Source organism: Dendrobium catenatum, unplaced genomic scaffold (assembly GCF_001605985.2).
Source record: "Dendrobium catenatum unplaced genomic scaffold, ASM160598v2 fragScaff_scaffold_72, whole genome shotgun sequence".
Lineage (NCBI taxonomy): Eukaryota > Viridiplantae > Streptophyta > Magnoliopsida > Asparagales > Orchidaceae > Dendrobium > Dendrobium catenatum.
This window is the reverse complement of record NW_021318534.1, coordinates 673,990-680,354: the sequence shown is the minus strand read 5'-3', so window position 1 is coordinate 680,354 and position 6,365 is coordinate 673,990. Positions and strand designations below refer to the sequence as shown.

Below are 6,365 nucleotides of genomic sequence, written 5' to 3'. Positions count from 1 at the left end.
TGAGCATATTAAGTCACTAAGATGTTTTGTTTTGGACATCTTTATTACTATTTTTTAAAACAATTTTCTTCTACAAAAATTTTTATAAAAAACTACATAATTTAAAAAGCAGCAACAAAGTTGTTAAAAATAAAGCCTAATACATATCTAATAATTTTTTTTTTAACTTATAATAAAAAATTGGGTAAATTTTTAAACCAAGCATAATTAAAAAAAATGTATAAAGCATTTAAACATGCTTTAAAAAAATAATTATGATTTATTTTTCGTTAGCATTAGGTTTAACAAACACTTAATCTAACTTGACACATTAATGGGTGACTTATATTAAATAACTATTTTAAAAAATAATAATAAGCATATTTCCCCTTCTTGAAAAAAAATGCAAATAATATAGCCATGTTATAAAAGCCATTCTTCATCATTTGAGAGCCATATCCCAATTAAGAACCAAAGGTTGGATTTACAAATCCATATTCAGTAATTCCTATAGATTAATACATGAGCTGTTTACCTCATTCTGCACAGCATGCAGCTACAAATATTAACAAATGCTAACATTGATCTAAACATTTCCCAAACCCCAATCCTTCACATTAAAGCTTCATTTGGGACGACTTTTTTAAGAAGCAATAAAAAAACCGTCCCAAATGAAACCTAAATCTACCCGACCTCTTGGTGCATCATTTACTAATAACTATTACAGCCATTTTAAAAGTTCCAATGAAGTTTGGCATTTTAGAAATTCCATCCAATTCCATTAATAATGCAGTGACTATAATTTTTACCCATCATCATTTCATTAATTTCATGTAATTAAATTATTGTTGTTATTATTATAGGAAGGAATATTCTTACGTACCCAATCTCGTTAAATATAATATTATTAAATTAGTTAATTTGAAGGTAACTTCAAAGTCCTCACATTTATGTAGGTTTTTCAAACATACAAACAGACTTCCCTTTCTACCAAATAAAAATTGAATTTAGTTTAGAACCCAGTTCTAGTCACTTACGAACACTTTAAAATAGAAACAATTTGATCTTTATAGATGCCGCAATGGAACTTCAAGTAAAAAAGGGAAAGAGAGAGGGAGAATTCCGCAACACCATTAGATTTTCCGATCATCATTTTCAACATAGTAGGTTTGATTTACTATTGGACATGTTTTGATAGTACATATGATTGCCTGGTTCAGTTTCATTTTTTCCTTTGCTTCAGCATGCTTGTAGTGGTCAATTTGGCCACTATTAGGGCTGTCAATATTAGACACGACCTGAAATCTGACCCGGATACGACACGAAAAAGTCCGTGTTTGAGTCGACCCAGGTAGCAAACGGGTCGGGTTTTGGTTAGAAAATCTAACCCGATTTGGGTTTCGGGTCAACCCGAAAAAACAAAGTTGACCCAATTTTAACTTGTTAAAGCCGGCTCGAGTTCCCCGCTTCTCCTAAATAGATGGAACCGTAGAATTAGGTTCACCGGTCACAAGCCTTAAATTACTTATCCCATTCCGTCATTCGGTTCGAGACTTCGAGTTCGCCAGTTCGCCTTTCCTCTGCGGCTCTGTGTGCTGGAGGCCATTACCTTAGTTTTCCGCTTTTCCTCTACCTTCTCCGTGATTTAGCAGTTGTCATTGGCTCGATTTCTTAGGAATCGCAAGTGATGAATTCTGAATTCAAGTCAGCTTCTCCCCTTGAAGTCTCATTCTCTCCCCATATTGTCATATATCGAGAACCGGAATTCCTTTTGATCTTATGGATATAATGTGGTGATAGGATGATTGCTTGACAAATGACAAGATTTGTACTCTTTATTATGAGTTTTCAGATTTAACAATGTTTTATTTTCCTTTTTGAGGTTCTCAAGCCAAAACCCTAGGTGGCTAGTTGATGCATGCGTGATTAGCAAACCCTAGATATGGTTTATCACTTATTTCCTTTATTCTTTACTGATTTTAAAGATTTTATTTATGTATGATTCCATGATTAACAATATTTGAGTTTAACCAAAATCTCTTTCACCCTTTATTGCTCTGTTCAGGTTCGTTGTCCATTGCCCGTCGTTATGTAATTGATTTTAGGCTTTTAGCTATTTTTAAAACTTTAAGTTATTTCTTGTGGACTGTAAAGTCACCTGTAGCTGTGGGCTGTGGTCCTGTGTAGTCACCTGTAGGGTTGTTATTGTCATAGTTTTTTATATAGTGTTGTTGTTGGAGGGTGGAGCCATGTATTACTTTGTGATTGAATAGTTTTTTATATATTGTTATTGTTCAATAGATGGAGGATTCTAACATAGTTGTAGTAGAAAGTACTCCGTTCAATGAGAATGTGCAAGTAGGAAATGCACCTATTTCAATTGACATTGAATTTGATGATGATGATTTGTGCAAATATGTTGGAGACTAAGGCTTTGTTTGGGACGGCTTTTTTATTGCTTTCTAAAACGGAGTTTTAGTACAAAAATAAAAAATTTTGTACTAAAACTCCGTTTTCGAAAACAGTAGAAAAGCCGTCCCAAACGAAGCCTAAATCAAATATGTTACAGACTAAATAATATCTAAATGTGTTGGGCTTGACAGTTTCTTAATTTTTAATCTCAGCACTTGCGGTCATCTGTGCTGCCGTTTATTTTTAAGTAAAGTGCTTTAGCGAGCTCTAATTTCTACTGTGTTTCAAACGTGGGAGAATTACCTGCATGGGGTGTGCATCACAACCGTCCATTTAAGTTTTTCGATATTTTATAAATTAATAATAATATAATTTGAACTCCATTTTTTAATAAATGTATAGTTCATATGGAGTTATCTAACAATACAAATACAATGATGTAAAAAAATTTATTGATTTGAGTTCAAATAAGCTGAAATTAATCACTTAAAAGTATAATTAAAATTTTTCAAAATTATTTGGTCAAATGTATTTCTTTTGTTTGTGTATTTATAATTAAAATGAGTGCTTCACAATTAGACTAAGATTGTTCAATTATGTGATCATCAACTCGCCGAGATGTTCACAGTTACTGTCAAATAGTCAATAGATATTAACTAAGATTAACTAAGATCATATATAGAAACTTAGTATAAGAAATGAAAAACTAAATACAAGAAGGTACAATTGGAATGTTGGGCCACATGCCAGGTGGACCCAAGGGCGTATTTGTCCTTTGCTAACAGGCCCAGTCAAATTGATGGAGGAAAGCCAACGATCAATTTGTTGCAGAGTAGTTTGAAGCGACGTGTCGAGAGTTGCTTTGTGAATATGTCGGCCAGTTAGTCGTTTGTGCAGATGTGGTGAACAGACAGATGATTGGAACGGATGCTGTCGCAAATGAAGTGACAGTCAACGTCGAAGTGTTTCGTTCTGGCGTGATATATGGGATTATTTGAAAGGGTGATGGCGGATGTATTGTCACAGCATATAGTAATTGGAGATGTTTGTGGAATGTGGAATTCCTCAAGAAGATGGTTCCTCCAACCTCCATTGCCTACCAACTACGGTCCATTCGACCTCCATCACCCACCAACTAAGTCCCTTAGACCACTGTCGCCCGTTGACTACAATCCCTTTGACCTCCATCGCCCACAAACTATGGTACTTTCAACCTTTACCACCCACTAACTACAGTCCCTCCGACCACTATCAGCCATCAACAGTCCCTCCGACCTCTGTCGCCTGACTACAATCATTCCAAGCAAATGAACAGTTCAACACTCTCTTGAAAATAACTCTCATAATTCATCATTTAATGAGTTTTATATGATATATATTTGCTATGTTGAGCTAATATAAAACTGATGTGTTCTATAAATTCATCATTTAATGTGTTCTATGGGCAGTAGTGGGTGAGAGGTGCAGGCGGGACGCAGGCGAGAGGGGCAGGCGAGTAAATTTCGGGTTAACTGCTTGACCCCGACACAACCTGATTTTTCAAACAGGTCGAGAATTAAAACTCAAACCTGACCAATTTTTTTTTTAAAGGGGTCAACCCGAAACCGAAAACTCTGAGTCGGATTCGAATCGGATCATAAAGCAACACCCCTACCCTAAGGTCATCTCTACATCATTTTCGCTTCACTTTAAATTGGCATATTTCTTGCTCAAGTGTCAAGTCTATTCTCACAATGTGCTATGTTGAAAGAGCAAAACTCAAATGTTCATATCAAATCTATGATATTTTCTTAAGAAAATATTCTTATTCACACAAGTCTGTTCCCTCAATATGCTTAGGTTGAGCCATGGTATAATCGGCTAGCTAGTAGATTAATTTAGGCTTCGTTTGGGACAGTTTTCTTACTACTACTTAAAACATCTTTTTAATACAAAAATTTCACAACAACTGCTTTAAGAAGCAATAAAAAAAGACGTGCCAAACGAAGCCTTAATTTAAGTTTTGTTTGTGACAACTTTTATTGTTTTTTAAATCAATTTTTTAGTAAAAAATTAAAAATTTAAGGAAATTTTTGTACTAAAAAGTTGTTTAAAAAAACAGTAAGAAAGTTATCGCAAATGAAGCCTTTGTTCTAAGAATTTTTTTTAACAAAAATTTTAACATAAATCTTTAAATATTCATATTATTCAAAAAAAAAAAAAAAAATCACCGACACCTATTTAATAGCTAATCTATAAGAAGCGATTTTCTTGAAATATTTTCTGTAATTAATAATATATTGAATGAACACTAGAAGAACCAATTTTCTTAAATTTGAGTCTGAATAATTGATTAAAATTAACCTCCAATTTAATTTTATGACTTTGAATCAATTTATGAATTTGCCCATTTATCATAAGAAAAAATATTTATTCAAGTATTTATTATAAAACATAATAAAATAAACATATAATAATAACAATAAATCATTTGAATTGAAGAAGCTAAATATAACGTCTAAATATTTTAAATTTATACTAAATTTACTGAATTTTTATACATTTACAAATGTAAGTCCATCTTCCAGGGGCAGGCTCCTCGTGAGGGATTATTCTATGCAAACACCGACAGGAGAATCGTCCGGTACCGCTCCTTTTGAGATGACGTGATGCATTTTTATTTGCCTCTGGACGACGTTCGGACTCCGCACAAAATATTTTGTGAAGGCGGTTGTGCTTGTTTGGAGACTTGCTCATCACAGACCTGGAAGATTTCTCAAAAACAGTCTCACGGAAGGAGACCACGGGATCAGACACCACAATCTCTGCTCCTCCCATGATATCCTCCTTCAAATCTTTCAGGCAGATCTTCCACCTTACAGCAACACGAACAATGGGAGAGACTGAGAACTTCATGGCTTAGATAGGATGAGGATCTCACCATCTTGTCTGATGTAAATGATCAAACAGTATTGCCAAGCAAAATCTGCTCACAAACATAAATTGTTCGATAAATTGTCCCTGCTTGAGAATCCATAGCTAAATAATTTAAATAATCTGAAAAGAAAGCGCTTAGGCACTCTCTATTACTGGATATTCAAACACGACATCCTTCCCACAAAGTTTGCGGTAGACTACTTAAAAGGCCTCCAACTTGTACTCGGTGTTGTAGCGTTCCTTTGGGTCAAGGAAAATCTTCACAATTTTGGAACCATCCAATCTATATCTTACACGCTTCCCCACAATCTCTGCAGGGTATACAAGATCTTCAAGTATGGCATCGTGAACTACAGTAAGTGTGCGACTGCGAGGGCGAACAACAGCAGAACCTTTCTTCGGTGGCCTTACTATCCTTCGGCTAGCAATAATAATGACATCCTTTCCACTGAACTTTTTCTCCAATTCCCTCACAAGCCGCACGTGAATCTTGCGGAAGGCCTTCCTGATTCTGTAAGGAACGTGAATGACAATGGACTTGCGATTTCCAGAAATATCAATCTGAACTGCAGAGTTTATGAAAAGATCTTTCAAATCGCTCTTCAGCTCCTGCTTTGTATTCTCAAGATCAAATAAAGTCCGTGCAACACTCTCCTCCAACTCAGAGGGCTCGTCATCATTTTCCTTGTGAATTTTCTTCCTTGTGGTAAATATTTTTATCAGTTGTGCAAATTAACCTCAGTAAACTGCGAGCATTACTCTTAGAGACAAAGGGGGCAAAAGGCAAAGGATGAGGATGTTCAGGTGGATGTGTGACTTTACTCTTAGAGACTGAGTGTGAAAAGAGTGTATATGTGAAAAGGTTGGAGTGGCTCTGGTCGCATAAAATGTCGGTCTTTTGATGACCTGGTAATTAGGAGAGTAGATGTATTAGATTTGATCTATATTAAGAAAGATAGATACAAATATAAAAAACTTGATAGAAAATATTAGAAATGACAATTTTTAATGGATTCAAATAAAAATTTAAATCTTAATAGAATATAATGAAAAAAAAA

The 6,365-nt window shown here is 34.6% G+C and overlaps 1 pseudogene; it reads right to left on the bottom strand.

Annotated features, from left to right (window-relative positions):
• Positions 1–5,442: 5,442 nt before the first annotated feature.
• LOC110093154 lies at positions 5,443–6,015 on the bottom strand (annotated as a pseudogene).
• Positions 6,016–6,365: the final 350 nt, after the last annotated feature.